Source organism: Panthera uncia, chromosome A2 (assembly GCF_023721935.1).
Source record: "Panthera uncia isolate 11264 chromosome A2, Puncia_PCG_1.0, whole genome shotgun sequence".
Taxonomy (NCBI): Eukaryota; Metazoa; Chordata; class Mammalia; order Carnivora; family Felidae; genus Panthera; species Panthera uncia.
In genome coordinates this window covers 80354117-80376075 of record NC_064816.1, presented here as the reverse complement: position 1 = coordinate 80376075, position 21959 = coordinate 80354117, and the positions used below count along the sequence as shown (strand labels likewise).

The following is a 21959-nucleotide window of genomic DNA, read 5'->3' as shown; positions in this document are numbered from 1 at the left end:
ATGAAATACCTAAATGTGAGATAGGAAACCATGAAAATCCTAAAGGAGAACACAGGCAGCAACCTCTTTGACTTTGGCCATAGAAACTTCTCACTAGAGAAGTCTCCAGAGGCAAGGGAAACAAAAACTACAATGAACTATTGGGACTTCATCAAGATAAAAAGCTTCTGCACAGCAGAGGAAACAACCAAAGACAACCTACAGAATGGGAGAAGATATTTGCAAATGACATATCTGATACAGAATTAGTATCCAAAATCTATAAAAAAAACTTATCAAACGACACCTTAAAAATAACCCAGTTAAGAAATGGGCAGAAGATATGAACAGACATTTTTCCAAAGCAGATGACTAAGAGACACATGAAAATGCTCAACATCATTCATCATCAGGGAAATACAAATCAAAACCAAGATTAGGTACTACCTCACACCCTTCAGAATGGCTAAAATTAACAACACAGGAAACAATAGATTTTGGTGAGGATGTGGAGAAATGGTAACCTTCCTACACTGTTTATGGGAATGCATACTGGTATAACCATGCTGGAAAACAGTATGGAAGTTCCTCAAAAAGTTAAAAATACAACTACCATATGAGCCAGAAATCTTAATATATTTATATAATGTATATAAATGTATGTGTGTGTATATATATATATAATGTATATAAATGCATATAAATGTTTTTAGCATGACTTTTTAAAGGAATAAAGTAAAAGACCTTACTATATTTGATTTCAAGACATAATCTAAAAGTATACTAGTCAAGACAATGTAGAAATCGAGAAAAGTGACTTATAAATCAATGGAACATGGCCTTCTAGGTGACTCAAAATGTTGTTACATCAATTGGATACCCATATGGAGTAATTAATGGATGGTAACTCTTACCATACTGTATGCAGAAAAAATTTTTTTTAAATGAATCAAAGACTTAAATATGAAACCTAAGCTATAATTATCTCAGAGGAAAATACAAAATCTTTGCAACCTTCAAGTGATTGAAGGTTTCTTTGGTAGAACACAAAAATAATTAACCATATTTTTAAAATGATATATTAGATTTCACTAAAACTTAAAATTTACTTTTCCAAAATCAATTAAGATAATGAAATGGCAAAACACAAACTAGGAGAAAATATTCAAAACACATAAATCAAAGATATAAAGAATGCTCACAATCAATAATAATAGCATAAATAATGAAAAATGTTTAAATGAGCAATAACATTCAATATTTACTTCAAAAGAGAAAATACAGAAATGGCCTAGAGACACTGATGTGTGGCATCATTAGTCTTTAGAGATGTAAATTCAAACCACACTGAGATAAAACGCCACACTCATCAGGATGAACAATTTGTTAATAAAATTAAAAGAGAAATGGGAAGGATATGGGCACCTAAGACTCTCATACATAGCTGGTGAAAATATAAAATGATACCACTACTTTGAAAAAGAGTTGGAAAGTTTCTTAAAAACTTAAACATACATTCACCAACATCAGATATTCCACTCCTAGCTATTTACCCAAGAGAAAATTAAATGACCAGGCAAAGATTAGGTCATAGATGATCATAACGGTTTTACTTTAAATAGACAAAAACTGTAAATAATTTAAACATCCAACAGCACATGAATAGGCAAACAAACTGTGATTATCTATTCAATGAAATACTAGTTAGCAATAAAAAGAAACTAATTATTAGTTCACACTATAACATGGATAAATCACAAAATCGTTATGATAGGTGAAAAAAGTCGGAAAACATACAAAATAATAAAAAGAAAGAAATCCAAATTTGATAATTAGGTTCATATAAAATCCTGGAGAATAAACTGACCAATATTGTCAGAAAGCAGGTCAGGTATGGAGGTGCAGGAAGGATGGAGTGTAAGGAAAATTTGGGAAGAGATGGAAATGTTTTTATCCTACTGTTTTGATATGTATACATAAGCCCAAACTGATCAGATTGTACACTTTATTTTTTTCCTATTGTACACTATAAATATATGAAGTTTAGTGAAATTTGATTATACTTCAATGAAGTTGAAAGAAGCCAAAAAATAAAGAGGGATAAAATTACATCCATTTCAGGGTATGGGCTTATAGTTAAAAAGATACTTTTAGGATAGTTTGCTTAAAGCAGATTTATTTGAGACCATTTTTCCCACTGGCCCTAAAATGTATCATTTGTTAAATAATTGAATGTCTGTTCAGATTTTTTTTATGTTTATTTATTTTGAGAGAGAGAAAGAGAAAGAGAGCGCAAACAGGGAAGGGGCAGAGAGAGAGGGGACACAGAATCTGAAGCAGGCTCCATGCTCTTCGCTGTCAGCACAGAACCCGACTTGGGGCTCAAACTCATGAGCTGTGAGATATGACCTGAGCCAAAGTCGGATGCTCCACTGACTTGAGCCACCCAGGCTCTTCTGTTCAGATTTTTTTAAAGGGATTGGGGACATACATTATGCCATTTTAAGAAAAATATAACTAGTTTAATTTAAATTTAAAACTATCTAAATTCTAGCTTTTCTTAGTAAATTATTAGTAAAAATTAGTAAAAAATATTAGTAAAAAATTATTAAATTTGCAGCATTTTAGGAATGATGCAAACTTTTCTATCTTGTGTTTTTATCTACTTATGAAATAGTTTTTCAAAATGATAGTTGAATTTACCAAAAACAACAGAATTGTATACTTGAAATGAGAGAAGAGTGAAATCTTTGTTAATACACGCTTATATGAATGACAAAATTGAAAAAGTATTATGGAAATGGAGACTCCGTAAACTTTTAAGGGTCTTGAACACTAGTTACTGTTTGTTTACCATGGAATTCATGTTTTACCATTGAAGGGTTTTGAGCAGGGCAGAAGCTTGATCTAGGCTATGCTTCAATAAGATTGATCTCGCAGAGGTGTGTGGAATCTTATTGGTTGGAGGGGTTCAGTACTGAGTCTCCTAGTGTCTCAACATGTTCAGGCATGATACAGAGAGTCCATCTGACCATACAGAAAGCATATTCAAAGCCTTCTAAATAGATTACAAGTAACATTGGCCATTTTACGGCTGCTCAGCATTTGAACTCCCCATCTATATTTAAGGAATTGGACATTGTTTTTGTTTTACAAAGAAGGCCAGGCACTTGCTCCCTCAAGTTCTAGACCCTTGAGTTCAGAGACATGTCTGAAATTTAAGCAATCAGATGATTCTACACAGGGCATGAATCTGAAATGGCTAACACAAAGAAGCTAGAAGAGTTGGCCTCCTGTCATCAACCAAAAATCCTGCTATCTGTGCCCACTGGAGGCAGAGGCAGAATGTATCCAGAAGTGGTAGGACCATAGCAGCATGGAAAACTGACGGATCCTGTGTCCAGAGCTGGGTGTGTCTTATTCTGAGTGGCCTTTCTTGGTCCCTGATTGACTTTTAAAAAACTGTTTTATTGAGATACAACTGACACAACATAAAAATCTACCCATTTAAAATATACAATTCTTTGTTTTTTAGTATGTTCACAGAGTTTGCAATCATCACCACAATCTAATTGTAGAAGTTTGTCATCCCCAAAAAAACCTTGTACACTTTAGCTGTCAACCCACCTCCTTCTAGGCAACCACTTACCTACTTTCTGTCTCTATAGATTTGTCTCTTTTGGATATCCATATAAATGGAGTCATATAATGAGCAGCTTATTTTATGTAGCATAATATTTTCAAGATTCATCCATGTAGCATGTATCAGTACTTTACTCCTTTTTATCTTGAATAATTATATGGATATACCACATTTTGTTTATCCATTCATCAGTTAATGGACATTTGAGTTTTTTTCACTTCTCAGATATTACAACTAATGTTGCTATGAATATTTTTATGTACATTTTAGTATGGACATATGTTTTAATTTCTCTTGGCTATATATATAGGACTGGAATTGCCAGGATACATGGTAACTCAATGTTTAACATTTTGAAGAACTGTTAAACTGTTTTCCAAAGTAGCCACAACATTTTACATTCTCACTAAAAATGTATGAGCATTACAATTTCTCCACATCCTTGTTGACACTTTTATTATGCACTATTTTTTATTATACCCATCCTATTGGTTATAAAGAAGTTTCTCTTGGATTTTGCCTTGTATTTCTAATGCTAATGATCTTCAGAATCTGTTCATTTGCTTATTGGTCATTCATATATATTTTTTTCAAGTTATTTTCCCATCTTTTTAATTGGGTTATTTGTCATTTTATTATTGAGTTTTAAGACTTCTTTTCTTCTTCATTTTTGAATCTTATTAATATTCATAGTCTTCCCATCACTTCTTTGTATGATCCCACATTCTTCCATTAAATTGCTTTTTTGCTTAAATTGGGCAAATCTGCTATCTGCTATCTGCAAATCTGCTATTAAATTGGCTATCTGCTCCTTGCAAACAAGAACCAAAGATCAAGTCTAGAGGTACCTACTAAGAGTTTGTCTAAACAAAATGGATTTGACTTAATGAAAGGGCATAAGATTAAGAAAGAGTAGACATATAATTTAATTAATGAATAGAAAGTAAAGGAATAAGCAGTGACTATAGAATAACTTTTGAAAATTATTACTTATTTTGCTGATGGAGGAAAAAGGAGCAATAGTAGCTTGAAGTGTTCACAAGTCTGTTGACTCAGGGGAAATTTAAAGAGAAGATATTAAATATGAATATATGATAGCTGATAATTAATTACAGATATTCCTTAAAGATGGAGGAGTTTGGGTTGAATTAGCTTTAAAAAGTAGAAGGAATACTCTTTCTTAGAGATAAGGAAAATAATAGTAATAACTAAGAGGAAAGTTAGGAGATTCTGAGGAGGAGACTGCACTCTGAGAGGGCCTTCAGCAGGTGGCGCTCTCTAAAGATATGAGTAATATTATTTTAACACCAATGGTCCTAGGTTGGATAGGAATGTTGAGAAAAGTTGGGAGTAGCTGAGGAAGAAAAAAGGTAGCAAGTCAAAAAGAGTTAAGAAATTTGCAGCAGAAATTAGGTTCTGGTAGTAGTGAATTCAAGCATATTTTCTATCCTTCCCCCTAAATTTTTAAATTCTTCTTTCCTTTCTCTCTTGTACTTTAGTTAATAAAAACACATCGTAAGGTAATAAAATCTTCAGCAAACATTCAAACCCATCGAACGTTAAATATATAAGAATCATTTGCTCTGGTTCAGTCTTTTGAAGTTGTTCCTTTGTACACTTTCCCCTTCCTTCTTATTTCAGGGTGTTCACTGCAAAATGTAAATACTATGATTCAAACTGAAGTATATTCCTTTTTTGTGTTGAAATGTAGTTTTCCAAAAATGTTCATTTAGTCTTAAATTTCAGAGATGCTTTCTTTCATCTGTCAAGTGCCTCAGACTTAAACAACAAATCTAAAGGTGATTTCCAATAAGTGATTAATAGAGTCCTTCCCTAAACTTCTTTCAAAACAGGTATCTCACTTAACTGTTTACAATTGATAAAATGTTGTGGTCTTGTACTAATAAGTTCTTCATATTACAATGTTAAAAAAGAAAACTACAAAAGGAAAAGTTATTAACTTTTTCTTTTGCATAATCTATTTGCCCACTTCTCTTTATTTTGGCGTTATAAAACTCACATGGAAAAGACCTGTAATATCCTTGGGTACAGACTGAAGATCTGAAATTTTGCATTTAAATCAGTAGTGATGCTTACACTACTAAACAAGAAAATTAAAGGCAACTCATTGAAATCCTCTGAAAAAGCAAAAGATAGAATTCCTATGCCTGCATTTTCCAATAGACCCTCTATTCTTTTTGTATTTGTTTATGTATTTGCGTTAATGTAAAAAATTAAAATACCCAAAAATAAAAATAATATGGATAGGTAAAGTTCACATGAGATTTAAAAGATATTGATCCCAATACTCTTCAAAGTGAAAAAGTGCTACATTCACATTTCTGTGAAGTTGAGGAGTTTACAGCCTATTGAACTCTTCAGCTAAAGTTGTCACTCCAGGGGATTTCAAATCAGTTCAAAGTTATATGGTAAATGGAAAAAGAAGAAATGGGTGAAATTCCTTCAGTTCAATTTCATTGTTTTGCATTTCAAAGGTTCCATCTATTCTCTTGATTAAAGCCCTGACTTCATTGAGTTTATGGATTGTCTGAAGCCAGGAATGTGTCCAAATTCACAGCAAGCATTTTGGTATCCAAAATTAAATCAAGAAACTTAATTGAGAAATCCCCTTTCAATTCAGAACCAACCTAAAGTCTATTCAAATGTGGACATAATGGATAAATAACCAATAACATTTTAGTTGGCACATGCAGAAGAGCAAACGTAGGGCTAGGAATTTGTGAATCTGAGGGATCTCATCAGAGATCTTCAATTAACTAGTTATTTGACCCTCAGTAATCATTTTACTGTATCCTAATGTCATCTGTTATAAGATAAAAAGGAACAATGAAGTTAGATATTCATTCTATTTCTAAAATTCCATTAATCTATTCCCAAGGTATTTTTTAATGAATACTTCTTTGGAATAGTTATATAAATATACCATTTGCTGTGTTAATGTCTGTTAGATGCATAAAACAATAGCAATTAATGGTTATTACATACTTTTGTATAACATACATATGTACAGCAATATGCATATGTACATAAAGAATATTTTCTATTTTTAGAATTACACATTTTAATTGCCACCTCAGAATCTAGCCATTTTATCAGAAGATATTAATGCTTCATAATTGATAGCTTGATATTAACAACAAGTTAAAATTATCACCACTATTCTTATATGAAGAAACAATTTTTCACAGTGTAATTTTTTTGTGGCACATCAGTTGAACTTAAAATTGTGACTTTTTGCTTGTTAGAAGATCATTGTTCTAACATACACTACAAAATTCTTGAGATTTTAGTAATATGACTATCCATTTGCCCATTACCACATATACATTTAATATCTCCTCATACTTTAGTTTACCAATGAGTTGTGAAATAATGCTATTTTTAATAGTTTTTCCTATTCTTCACATAAACAATAAACTTAAGAGATATAAAAGACAAGCTAATACTGGTGAAGTTGTGTATACTGTTATGGTCCAAGTTGAAATTTAAAAAGAAATTTAAAATAAATTATTTAGCAGAACATTAACATTTCTCAATGTTCCTATTCGCTAATATTGAGTGAATAGTCTATTATTATCTACTCTAATTTACATATGACCAAGATTATTCTTAAGAAAAAGTAGAACAGGAGGTGCCTGGCTGCTCAGGGGGTAGAGGCTGTGACTCTTGATCTTAGGGTCATGAATTCAAGCCCCACAGTGGGTGTGGAGCCTACTTAAAAGAATAACATAAAACAAATATTTTTTAAAAAGAAAGAGAGAGAGATGCCTGGGTGGCTCAGTCATTTGAACATCTGACTTTGGCTCAGGTCATGATCCTGTGGTTTGTGGGTTCTAGCCCTGCATCGGGCTCTGTGCAAACAGCTCGGAGTCTGGAGCCTGCTTCCGATTCTATGTCTCCCTCTCTCTCTGCCCCTCCCCCGTTCTCTCTTTCTCAAAAATAAATACACATTAAATTTTTTTTTTTAATTGAAGAACAGAATATATGTTACCCTGTGAATCAATCTAAGGAACTCTAAAGGCACCTAGCCAAATATTTTTCTACCATATTAAAAGACTTCCAGTGATGTCCTAAATTCCACCAGTGAATATTGAATCTGGTATATGTTACACCCAGAATTCGTGATCCCCGAAGACCACCAGGGAGCCGAGTTCGATGCAAAAGCAAAGAGCCTTTATTTGAGCTAGCTCAAGCTCAATCTCCTACCTGCACTGACGCAGAGGCGAGATACTGAAGAGAGAGAGGGAGTTTCCAAAGCGCAAAGGTTTTATAAGGATCATGGCCTTAGCCTATTGGCTGAAGAAGGGGTGTGGACTCAGCCGATTGGCTGCCAAAGTGTGGTCCCAGATCAGCAATTATCAGCATCACCTGGAACTTGTTAAAAATGCAAATGTTGGGCCTGGTGGTCACAGACCTACTGAATCAGAAACTCTGGGGGTGGGGCTCAGCAATCTGTGTTTGAACAAGTCTTCCAGGAGATTCTGATGCACCTGAAGTTTAAGAACCACTGTGTCTGAGGATCTCTAACATGTTTGGCCTCAGTGTATACAGAACGTTTCTCACTGGTCACCTATTAACCATTGGCTGTCAGCCTTGCTGTGCTATATAAATACCTAGCACTAAACACCATCCCCAGAGACTCTGATTAATTGGTTTGGGGAGGGGTAAAATGCTCCCAGGTCATTCGAAGCCTGGACAGGGTTGAAGGCTCCTGCCTCTGGCCCCTACCTGAGAGAAGCCCTCCCTTTTCTACTCACACTTTCCACGCCTCTCACACTCCCCTTCCTCCCACCTCAGACTTCGGAAGAATGCATCAATCAGTAGCCTGCTTTCTTAGAAAACAAGTTACTCAAGGGGAGGAGGCGTGTTCTGAGGTTTGAGCAGGAACTTCTTTCTGCGGCCATGTCGGGGACATAGTCACTAGTCAGCTGCCCTAGGTCTGCTCTTTCAGCATATAAATATGTATTTTCTATTCAAAAGTATATACATAGGAAAAATAATTTGTGTAAAATTTAGCATTATGCTAACCTAATTGAAATAACCTTGCTACATGCTTTCTCAAATGTCAGTTAGAAACAACTGAATTTTGGCATCCCAGAGAAGTAATTTTTAAATGCTCCTTCAGGGAACCTTAGAAGTTCCAGAATGTGTCACAGGAACCTCAACAAAAACATCTCTACTTATATTTTCTTCTACAGCTTGGTTTGGAAATTTGTAAATCCACTGGACTAGAAGATGGAATGTCAGTTTGGAAATTTGTATAATACTAATGGAGTACAAAGCTCTCATAAGAATGGGTAAGGAAGATAAGGACAAGGGAGAGAAGACCTCAACAAGCAAGAAAACCGTGTGATAAAAATGAATGGAGCAAAGGTCAGTACAGTGAGAAAATGGAGAAAGTACAGTAAAAATTGATCTTGGAGGGGACACCTGGGTAGCTCAGTCAGTTAATTGTCTGATTCTTGATTTTTGCTCGGGTCATGATCTCATGGTTCATGGGATTGAGCCCCACATCCGGCTCCTGTCTGGTAGTGCAGAGCTTGCTTGGGATTCTCTCTCTCCTCTATCGCTGTCCCTCCCCTTGCACTTTCTCTCTCACTTTCTCCAAATAAATAAATAAACATTAAAAAATAATAAAAAACGGGGCACTTGGGTGGCTCAGTCGGTTGAGTGTCCAACTCTCGGCTTCCGCTCAGGTCATGATCTCATGGTTTGTGAGTTCAAGCCCCCTATTTGGCTCTGTGCTGACAGTGTGGATGGACCCTGCTTGGGATTCTCTCTCCCTCTCTCTCTGCCCCTCCCTGACTAGCGCACACACACTCTCTCTCTCTCTTAAAATAAATAAATTTTTATAGTATTAATAATAGTAATAATAATAATAATAATAATAAAATTTAAAAAGAAAAAAATAAAAATTCATCTTAAAAAATACATACCTTAAAATTTTGCTTATGTTTGCACCTACCAAAATATTAAAAAATCTTACTGTAACTCTCTAGGTGATGGTTATTCTCACTAAAGTTTAAGAATGATTGTTCTAGTTTGTGTTACAAAATTGTGTAACATGAAAATCATTAAAAATACTTTGCAATCCCAAACTGACTGAAAATAATTTAGAGATGAACAATAATGAGGCACACTTTTCAAATAGCCTACAGTCTAACCTGGCTCTCATGTAGAACAAATCTTTGTATTTTATTAATTCCTACTGAAATCTAGAATTCTCTCTTTATGTAGCTAAATCTCTAAGCCAGTCTCACTATAGAAAGTTTTACTGTTTTCGCTTACCTAGTGAGTCAGAATAATAAACACATTAAAAGTTACTTATGCTCTTAAATTTTTGTTGTCTCATTCCAAAGCATTTATTGATCATTTCATAATGTTGACTGAGAAAGGGAAAACTCAGACCTCAGATGCTTCTGTACAATGTGCAGACATGACCTGAAAGTGGACAGCTATAGCACTGGGACCTCCCTAAAGGACAATGGTGAAGGGAAGTTATTCCATTGAATAGAATTTTGAATGGTGTACCTCATTGTTCATTTTGTCTGGAAGGAGAAATAGCCAGATAGAAGGGTCTATAATTATTCGCCCTCTGGTGGTCATTTTCCCATTGTCACATGGGCAGAGCTTAATCTTCCCCTTCAGGCCTTTGACCAGATTGCTCTTCACATGTCTGTCTTCCTCTCCCTATACTGGTCTCCGTTCATTTCTTAACTCCTCAGGTCTCTGACCACAATATATATATATATATGGCTAGCAACTTCTGCCTCCCTCTCTCTACCCAGTCACTTTCTACCTCCTTACTCTGTTTCATGTCCCTATGTGGCCAGTGGTTTAGGCCTCTGGTAAGCGACCTGAAAGCAACATGATTGAAAAATTGGTGATAAAGAAGTCCAGGGAAGAAGTATGTAGAGAGACCTCTCTGAATGGGCAAAGAATATGAAGATATTTATGTCCCATCTGAATATCCACCAAAAGATGACAACAAAAGTTGAAGATTTTAAAAATCAAGTGGATAGAATAGAAATTGAGAGGTCTTTTATGGATATCAGTCAGCTTCTTTCCTCAGTCACTTCTGTCATTTCCCAATGGAATCATGTACAAGGTGTCCTTGTTGGCAGGGATGGAGGTAATCCATGGGTTAAGTAACCTGAACTTCTACTTACCAAGACTGACCTGGCTACAACCATAAGTGAGTACCCAATCTGCCAACATCTGAGAACACTGAGTCCCCACTGTGGGACCATTCCCCAGGGTCAGCTAGCTACCTATGGCAGGTTAATTACATGGGACTGTTTCTGCCATGTAAGGGATAATGTTTTGTTACTACAGAAATAGACAATTACTCTGGGTATGGTTTTGCCTTCCTTGCATGTGCTGTTTCTGCCCAAAATATCATCTGTGGACTGGCAGATAATATGTAAGTAAGTGCATCTGGAATGCAGAAAATTCCTTAGGACATCTCTTAATACTACCATGACCTGTAATTAAAGTCAATGAAAAACTACAAGAACCAATTCAAACAAAGGACAGTCGTTAAGAGATTGACTGCAAAGGGGACAAGGGAACTCTTGGGGTGGTGGAACATTCCATATCATGATTGTAGTCATGGCTACACAATTATATATAGCTTTCAAAACTCATCAAATTGTACACTTTAAATTGGTGAATTATATATTTTAAAAATGTATTTATTTTTAATTTAACACGCGGTGTTATATTAGTTTCAGGTGCACGATATAGTGATTCAACAATTCTATACATTACTCCCTGCTCATCATGATATGTGTACTCTTAATCTCCTTCACCTATTTCACCTGTCTTCCCACCCACCTCCCCTCTCTGGTAACAATTTGTTCTCTATATTCAGGAGTCTTTTTTGGTTTCTCTTTTTTTCTCTTTGTTCATTTGTTTCTTAAGCGATAGTTTAAAACATGTTGTTGCAAATGGCAATATTTCATTCTTTTTATGACTAAGTAATATTCTATTATATACATACATCACACCTTTATCCATTCATTTGTCAGCGGACATTTGGGTTGTTTCCACATTTTGGCTATTATAATTTGTGCTATAATAAACACAGGGGTGCATATATATCTATTCAAATTAGTGTTTTTGCATTTTTTGAGTAAATAATCTAGAAGTGGAATTACTGCATCATATGATAATCCTATTTTTAATTTTTTTAGGAACTTCCATGCTGTTTTCCACAGTGACTGCACCAGTTTGCATTCATAAAAAGAATACATGAGGATTCCTTTTTCTCCACATCCTCGCCAACACTTGTTGTTTCTTGTGTTTTTGATTTCAGCCATTCTGCCAGCTATGAGGTGATATCTCATTGTGGGTTGGGTTTGCATTTCCCAATGACGAGTGATGTGAAGCATCCTTTCATGTGTCTGTCGGCCATCTGTATGTCTTCCTTGGAGAAATGTCTGTTAATGTCTTCTGCCTATTTTTTAATTGGATTATTTGTTTTTTGGTGTTGAGGTGTATAAGCCCTTCCTATATTTCTAATACTAACCCTTTAGCAGACGTATCATTTGCAAATATCTTCTCCCATTCAGTAAGTTGTCTTTTTGTTTTGTTGATATTTTCTTTTGCAGTGCAAAAGCTTTTTATTTTTATATAAATTGTTTATTTTGGCTTTTATTTCTCTTGCCTCAAGAGATATATTTAGAAATATTTTGCTATGGCCAATGTCAGAGAAATTACTGCCTGTGCTCTCTTCTAGGATTTTGATGGTTTTACTTCTCCCAGTTAGGTCTTTGATCCATTTTGAATTTATTTTTGTGTATGGTGTAAGAAAGTGGTCCAGTTTGAATTTTTTTCATGTAGCTGTCCAATTTTACCAACACCATTTGTTAAAGAGACTGTCTTTTTCCCACTGCATATTCTTGCCTCTTTTGTCATGGATTAATTGACCATATAATCATGGGTTTATTTCTGGACTCTTTACTGTGTTCCATTGACTTATGTGTCTATTTTTATGCCAGTATCATGTTGTTTTGATTACTACAGCTTTGAAGTATAGCTTGAAATCTGGGACCGTGATGCCTTTAGTTTTGTTCTTTTTCTTTTTTGAAGATTGTTTGCTGAATTTTATTTTATATAAATTTTACCTCAATGCAGTTATATTAGAAAAAAGCTTTTCCAAGACAGCAAATTCCCCCCAAAAATGTTGAAAAACAAATAGCAGACAGGGAGAACATATTTGCAATACATGTACTCAAAATTTGTATTTCAACTGCAAAAGAAAAATAATTCTTATAAACACATTTATTTATTCATTCTTCTATTCAAGAAATAGTTTTTGGGCATATGACATTCATCATGCAAAGTCTCAAAGGTGAAGGATCAGTCCCACTGGGGGAAAAAAAAACACAAGTAGAAATAAAAAACAAAAACAAGAACAAAAAACTGCTCTTACAGAGCTTAAAATCTAGTTAAGGGAGACAGAATATTAAATAAGTAATTGAAATATAAAAGATATGATCTTGATTGTGATAAGGCTCAGAGCTATGCCTTCTTTGTCCATAGTAACTATATAGGTTTTTATCAAATACATTTTTGTATTAGCCATATTTGTAGCTCACATTGTCTAATGTACTGTACTGTTTTCCCTCTAATCATTTTTAAATCATATGAACTTGTTTCTAAGCTGCAAGGTAGAGAATAGATAAATCAATACATTTATTTTTTTTAATTTTTTTAATGTTTATTTATTTTTAAGCAAGAGAGACAGAACACAAGTAGGGGAGGGACAGAGAGAGTGAGAGACAGAATCCGAAGCAGGCTTAAGGCTCTGAGCTGTCAGCACAGAGCCTGATCCAGAGCACAAACCCACTAGCTGTGAGATCATGACCTGAGCTGAAGTCGGATACTTAACCAACTGAGCCACCCAGGTGCCCCTAAATCAACACATTTAAAAAATATAACACAATGTTATAATATGTAGCAGTTTTCGAAGTGAGAGAGTAGAGCATTATACAAAAAATGCCAAGGATCTTTCTCAAAACTAATTGTCTGATCATTAGCATAACACTTATCTTAAAAGTATAAAATGGTTGAAGTCAGAGAAATGGTCTGAGGTTTAAGTGAGGTCACTTAAAAACCTGCTCAATAAAAGAAGGCTCCTGAACAGAGGCCAGGCTACCTCAGCAGAAAGACACCAAAGGAGGAAATTATTTTGAGAAACAATTTGCAGTGCTTAAGCATTTTCTCTCCTTGATCAACAGGAGGGAGGTCTTTGCTCATACCTCATGCCAAGTAAAAGGGGCTTTAGGGCATCATTCTGACAGCTTGATATGTGCCCTATGGAGCTTGATGGGGCAAAGGGACTGGTTTTCTACTCAATGTTGGAGAAAAGTGAAAGGCTCTGACTGGATTACCTGCCTGGAAATTGAGTTCACAGAGGTCACCATTGTCAGATCAAGCCACTATCCACTGTTGGCTCCCCAGAGGTGTGTATTTCCTATGGTTCAATGTCAATTCTTTTATTTTTTATTTTTTTTATTTTTTTAACGTTTATTTATTTTTGAGACAGAGAGAGACGGAGCATGAACAGGGGAGGGTAAGAGAGAGAGGGAGACACAGAATCTGAAACAGGCTCCAGGCTCTGAGCCATCAGCACAGAGCCTGACGCGGGGCTTGAACTCACGAACCGCGAGATCATGACCTGAGCCGAAGTCAGACGCTTAACCGACTGAGCCACCCAGGCGCCCCTCCTATGGTTCAAATGTGGGCCCTGCATCAGGGAGCCAGCATAGGAGCCATTTACAAAGGCTCTACAAAATGCTGGTGGCAGATAACAAAACTGGCCAGCTGGAAGAGACATAAGGTATAGAGATGGTTTTACTTGCTAGTACAGTCATATTCTGATGTTAGTATACTCTGGCAGGTATTCAAAAGCTGACTGTTTTTATCATGTTGTGCTTTCATAGGTATCTCAAAGATTCTCCTACTGAGAACAACTAACTTCAACTACCTAAATGAGGCCAAAGCCATTCCACCAGACTCCTGCTTATCTGCCCCCCTCAGCTCCAGCATTCTGCCGTACCCTGCAGGGCTCTTTCCAGGCAGATCTCAAAGCAGCTGCATGAGACGCACTCAGATAGGATCTATTTTAAAATGACATCAGAACCACCCCTTCAAAGTCAACCCTTTTATATGATAAAACTAGTTTTTGAGCCATCTCTGCTGAAATTTTTACATAATTGTCTTTGTAACTCACTTAAGAATATGAGAGAAGAAAAAAAAAGACTATGAGAAAAGATACCACCTATTGGTTTGTTTTTAGCCTTTGGACCTCAACTGAAGCTAAGGCAGAAAGAATTCCATTTTTAAATTGTGTTAATAAACAAGCAAATCAGGATATTTTAAGTGTCAGTGCTGAAGCAAGTTAACACCATGGAGACACTATGAAAGAAAAAAATCAACAAAGTTTGGGTATGGGGAAAAAGAAGAAGCAGGAGTTAAGCATGACTTTAAGCATTAAGTTTGATGTATTAAAGGAAATTATGGGGGATTATTGCATAACTAGAATAAATTGACCATAGCCTTTTATTCATCTTCTTAGTCTTTTCTTTTCCCCCCAAATTCCTGTTACAATCCAGCAAAGAATTAATAAGCTAACAACCTATAGAGAAGAAGAGACATGGGGCAGATATAATAGTAAAGTTATGGTCATTCTGCAAAAGCAAGAAGCACCCCTACTCAAGGTTTGGTTTGGATGTTAAAACTGATGACCCTACATACACACCAAGAGGGTATGAAAAGCTTTAATACTTACATAACTGTTGTCTCTAGGGAGAGCAGGGCAGGAATTTCAAACAGGTCTGAAATAGCTTATGAGAGCAAAGAAAGGAAACTAGCCTGGATTTTGTTGCAGTTAGGATGTGGAAATAGATGCAGAGTTCCCACGTAAGCAGGTAGAGATTTGCAAGGTTTGAATCTTTTACTGGTTCCAAGGTAGGGAGCACCCAGGTTTTCTTATCAGCTTGCCCAGTTGTGGGATACCAGGGGTATGGGAAGGGATGAGGCTTCAAAGCTGTCAGTGGTCAATCATCAAACAATGAAGTCTGTCTCCTCATGACAGTAGACTTTTTGAATCAGACAAAACAGTTGAAAGAAAGGCAAATCGCTGATTGGGAAAAAGAGCCATTTTCAAGCAGAGGCAGGAAATTTAATTAAAAGTGAGGGTGTTTGTCATAGAGAAACTCTGAGAGGCATGTAGCAAGAACTATGAGGCTGAAATGAGGCTCATACTTTTCAGGAACAACTTATGGGAGCCAAGGACCAGTGAGGTAAAGCTTTCAAAACACAGAAGGAAAATGACTTCTCATTTATGAATCACGTTGAGTGGGAAAAAAAAGTCATTTTCAGACATTCAAGGTAAAACAATTTATTTACCATGATGACTCTCCTTAGGAAACGAAGGAAGGACAAAGGTTGGCATGATTGCGTATTTTCCAGTCATTTAACGTATACATGGGAACATATGGAGGAAAACAGTGATTTACATAAACAACTAAGAAAATTCTTAAGATATACTATGGTTGAAACAAACAAAAAACAAAGAGAGGTCAACGGCAAAATTTGTTTTCTGGCCCAGAAGAGCAACAAATCATGATTGTAGATGAAGAAGTCCTTCCATAAATAAAAGGAATAGGAAGTAGAAGAAGGACAAGGGAGAGGAAAAAGGGAGAGAAAATATGAAGGGAAGGAAGGAATGAAGAAAGGAAGGAAGGGAGGAAGGTAGGAAGGTAGGAAGGAAGGAAGGAAGGACAAAGTTTGGCATGATTGCGTATTTTCCAGTCATTTAACATATACATGGGAAAACATGGAGGAAAACAGTGATTTACATAAACAACTAAGAAAAAAACTTAAGAAATTATTATCAGTATGAATAGGAAAAAGTTCCATTAGACAATAAGTACAATTATAGTACACTACAGTATTTTATTCAGTAGGGAATTATGTTTACAGTCTCATAGCAATGTTTACAGTCTCATAGCAATATAAACATTGACTGTTGATTTAACCAAAAATTGTAATTATAAAGGAAAGATGGAAGGACCAGAGGTAGGAATATGGTGTAAGAAGGCATATCCTCAGCTACCATATTAGAATGCCAGTAGATATAAAAATTCATCACTGAATTAGCCAAATAGAAATATGAATATAAATGATGACATATAAAAATATTACTGTTATGCCCAGAATTTATGATCCTCAAAGACCACCAGGGAGCCGAGTCCAATGCAAAAGCAAAGAGCCTTTATTCGAGCTAGCTCGAGCTCAATCCCCTACCTGCACCTACACAGCGGTGAGATACCGGAGAGAGAGAGTGTTTCAAAAGCACAAAGGTTTTATAGGGGTCTAGGGGCAGTTGGGGGGGTGATGGTCGTGGCCTTAGCCGATTGGCTGGGGAAGGGTCAGAGTCCCGTTGCGCTGGTTGTAGGGCATGGTTTGAACGGGAAGTTTGAACGGGTGAGTGGGAAGTTACTCAAGGGGAGGAGACGTGGTCTAAGGTTTGAACAGGAATTCCTTTCTGTGGTTTTCGGGAAAGGGGCCATGTCGGGGACTTAGTCACTCAAGATGGAGGACACAAAACAAGATGGAGGCGGCCGGCCTAGGTCCGCTCTTTCAATTACAAAGTGGTTCTTTGAGAGCAGAAAAAGAATTAAAAATATAATCCCTTCAGTATTCTTTGACATTTTGATTGTAAGCATGTATTACTTTGAAAAAAATAAAATGATTTTAATAATTAGAAATTAAAGTCAGGTGGACCTGAGAAGAAAAGGTGGGCTTAGGTTTAAATGTGTGGAGTTTGGAAAAAAAATTTTTAAATGTTTATTTATTTTTGAGACAGACAGAGACAGAATGCGAGTGGGTTAGGGGCAGAGAGAGGAGACACAGAATCCGAAGCAGGCTCCAGGCTCTGATCCGTCAGCACAGAGCCCAACATGGGGCTCAAACTCATGAGCTGTGAGATCATGACATAAGCTGAAGTCGGAGGCTCAACCACTGAGCCACTCAGGTGCCCTGAAAGAAAATTTTTTAATGTTTATTTATTTTTGAGAGACAGAGAGAGAGAGAGCGCGCATGCATAGGGGAGGGTCAGAGAGAGAGAGGGAGACACAGACTCTGAAGGAGGCTCCAAGCTCTGAGCTGTCACCACAGAGCCCAATGTGGGGCTCAAACTCACAAACCGCAAGATCATGACCTGAGCTGAAGTCAGACACTTAACTGACTGAGCCACCCAGGCGCCCCTAAACAAGTGGAGTTTGAGATCACTGCATGATACAGCCCTCAAACATTACCTGCTGATTTGATATTAGGGCTGAACTGGATAAAAGTAGAGAAACAAATACTAGACTCTTATAATAGAGAAGACATCTCAACCAGAGAAGTAAATTGTTCAAGGAACTTATGTATAAAAAATCAGCAATACAGAATGAAAAAAACAGAATATGCCATTAAATTGCAGAAAGATCAAATTCTCCTCCAAGTATAGATTTCTATATTCATTTTTCTCACATGCTTCATTATTTTTCTAGAATTTCAATAATTCCCTTCTTTCTTTCACTATAAAAATAATACTCATGAACAAACACAAACCTCCCATCTCAAAAAGAAATTATTAGCAGAAATAATTTAAACTAGCAGAAGCAAATGCTCAGGAAGCATATAGATACTATGACTATCAAACTGTAACATGGGGGCCCCTGGGTGGTCCAGTTGGTTGAGCGTCGGACTTCAGCTCAGGTCATGATCTCACATTTCATGAGTTTGAGCCCTGCATCGGGCTCTGTGCTGACAGCTCAGAGCCTGGAGCCTGCTTTGGATTCTGTGTCTCCCTCTCTCTCTACCCCTCTCCTGCTCATGCTCTCCTTCTGTCTCTCAAAAATAAACAAATGTTATAAAAAAATTTAAAAAACTGTAATGTGAGTGGCATAGATATTGTTTTCTCCAAAGTAGCCATTAATAATACTAAGTTTAAGTAGTGAAAATTCTATTTAATGATCTTACGTATTTTTTCAATGGCTAAAACAAGGGATTAACATGATACATTGTAAATGTTCCTTACTGAAACAGAAATGCTACTTTTTCTATGTGAATTGAACATTGACTTAAATCTTAAAAACGAATAAACAGTTTTTGATGGTTTTAATGGTTTCTATTTGCTTTCAATAAGCCTATAAAATATTAATCAAAAACTTCTACAGCAATGAACTCAAAACAGACCCCCACTGAAGTCTTTGTGATGATTTTAGAGTAAGGAGAAATACACATTCCTTCCACTATGTCACTACACAGGAAAACTGTTTCATAATAAATGATCTCACAAGAATTTCATAATGATGAACATATGCTCAGCTTTTTAAAATCCTGTAGTTTCAATGTTTAAAATTAAACAGAGACAAAAATGCAGAGAATACCCATCTTCTGAACACAGAAAGAAAAAATAAAATGTAAATAAGATCTACCCTTTGTAAGCACATTTTTTAAAAGACCTTTTTTGGGCATATTCCTAATTATTCCCTTTGAGTAAATACAGCAAATTAAAATTGGATTTTAGATACATACCTGCATGACTCAAAATCTTTAGAAATGATTTGCTGAATTATATACCACCAGCAATTTCTCTCCCATACTTGCAAAAATCCTGGATTACCATTTTTTAAATATATACAAATTTATTAGGAAAAATGATGTTGTACATTTATTTAATCTTTTTTCTTTATTATTTGCGATATTTATTTATTTATTGTTTGTTCGTTTGTTTGTTTATTTATTTATTTATTCATTCATTCATTTATTTATTTTTACCAAGTAGAGATATAAACCTTTACTTCACGACTTCATCATAATTCACTTTCTAGTAAGACATGTACTGAGGACAGTTTAAAATACTAGGAAAGCTAGATGCTGGGTGTCTTCCAGGCAGGGAGCAAAGGTGTGGTCACTCCAGGGCCAATGTATTCCCGGGGATCTCCAGGCAGCATAGGCCACACGCACCAGCATCATCCAACCCCAGATTTACTTGGAGCCACCTCTTTTCTTGGGGCCGTTAGTCCTCATTTCATGCCAAATTCTCACTAGAGGCTCCCTGTTCTTCCACGTGAGTTCATGACCATAAGTAATATACCATATTCCAAAGACAGCTCCCCCAAGATGTGCTGCATGATCAAAAAATTTCCATCCCAGGATCATTCCTGCTGTGTCCATAGTAATAATGGCTTTTAGGGCATTCCCTGCTGTGAATGTGAACATTAGAAGGAAGATAATGGCGAGCCTTCCTTCTGGGATCTTTGTGTACACAGTAGCAAGGACAGTCATGATAGCGCCTGATGCACCGAGTGATGGTCCATATCTTCCTGTGGCGAATTTACACACATAACTGACCAAATTGGAAATAACGCCTGCAGATAAGTACACTGCCATGGACTGTTCTTGACCCAGAATGTTCACTATGCTGGAGAAGAAGCTCCACAAAACATACATATTTGCTGCCATGTGAAACAAGGAGAAATGACTGAATATTGACAGCAACATTGGAGAACAAAGGACCTTTGAGGCTGAGTTGGATGTGAAATATCTGATCACTGTCTGCTGTAGAGAAGGTACTCTCCATAAACAGAATACAAAAAACATTTGCAGCTATGATACCTTTTGGTTTGATTTCTCTTCCCTTGAATGACTAAAACGTGTAAGCTAACATAAACCTGTCACAGTCTGCTGGTCATCACTTAGGTTATTCCAGCACTTGTTAATCTCCTTCCTGAAGTCTCCTTCCTTTTGTGGTCTTATGCTGTCCAACCAACCAGATTTTATACCATCAAAATAACTCTGGACCCTGGATTTCAGTGATTCATATGGCCAAATGACAGCTGATCCAAATGCACACCTTGTAAACCCAACAGTGAAAAACAAGGGCTTTACAAGGGTCCTTATAGGACAGGAAGAAGGATAAAAGACTGTTTCTTCTACAGGAGGAATCAAAGCACTTGTCTTGCATGTTTCACCACTTGTTCCGGTGATCTTCTAGGTTCAACCTTCCTGGGTGCTTTTCTGAATCCACATTTTTGCTGAATAAAAAAGTTAAACCTGCGTCCAAGCAGTCATGACGGGGCTGGGGCCACACTGAGCTCCTTGCAGCTGCGGCCACCTGCCAGCAGAGCCACGCCTGGCCACAGCCCCAGCCTCTCTGCACCCAGCCTCCTATATCTAAACTTTTACTGCATATTCCACTTATTAGTAAAAGCTTTTTAATACTGATAATAATACTTTGTAACATGTTACAAATATTTTCACATTTTTCAATTTATTTTTAATAGATCAAATTATGGTGGTGATGGTTCTATCACCTGCATATATCTATTAGAGTATGAAAATAAAATTCAATGTTCAGATGAAACATCATATAATGTTACCGAGTCTTTTTTGTTTGTTTGTTTTTGAGCTGAGTGTTCTTTGTCACAAATATATCAAAGAAGAAGCTCAAGGCTAAAACTTTATTCATGAACAGGGAACTGGACATGACATCATTCTTTTCATTCAATTAGCTAGTCTTGTTTTTAAATTTTTTTAGAACTCCTGATTAAATTGGTTAAACCAGTTGAGTCCAATTCATCTGCTTTGAGATACGATAATTTTTCTCAGATACCATAAACATGACAAAAATAATTTTCATTTTTTTCAAATTACCCTAAATATGATATTTAATAATTCACAAGTTAACAGTGGACTGTATGTGAATTATGTTGCTTAGTTAATTGGAAATCTTTAGAGGAATATTAATCTTTTTCATGCTTGTAGTCTCAGATTAGAAACTTTATATATCTATGTTCCACAAAGAAATGTCTTAGACTTCTGGCAACTAGAATTCTGGAAGTAGATAAATTAACTCCACAAAAACAGAACCTTGAAAAACAAAAGTTCCAGACATTAGAACAAATATAATTTTGCTGGCTAAATATTCATAGTGGCTTGCTTATTCTTTAATTTACATAAGATTCTCTTGGCCAGTGCTACAATTATATAAGCAAACATTTTTACATCTAGGAAGGAGATGCTAACACTAGATAGGTAGCCATATAAACATCATATATAACCATATATAAACCTGATTAGACATCTGGTCTAATGTCATACATACACAACTGCATCTCCAAGAGTTGAACCCAAATGTATTAACTCTATTCTGAATTTTAGGTACTTTATGCTGATCTTTCATGTTTCCATTCAAAGTATTGTTTTTAAAATTCATTATTCACAATTCTTCTACCTGTTATTTTTAATAGAT

General features: G+C 36.0%; 1 pseudogene; it reads right to left on the bottom strand.

The window, feature by feature from the left end:
* Positions 1 to 19675: 19675 nt before the first annotated feature.
* On the bottom strand, positions 19676 to 20951 carry LOC125930411 (presenilins-associated rhomboid-like protein, mitochondrial; annotated as a pseudogene).
* Positions 20952 to 21959: the final 1008 nt, after the last annotated feature.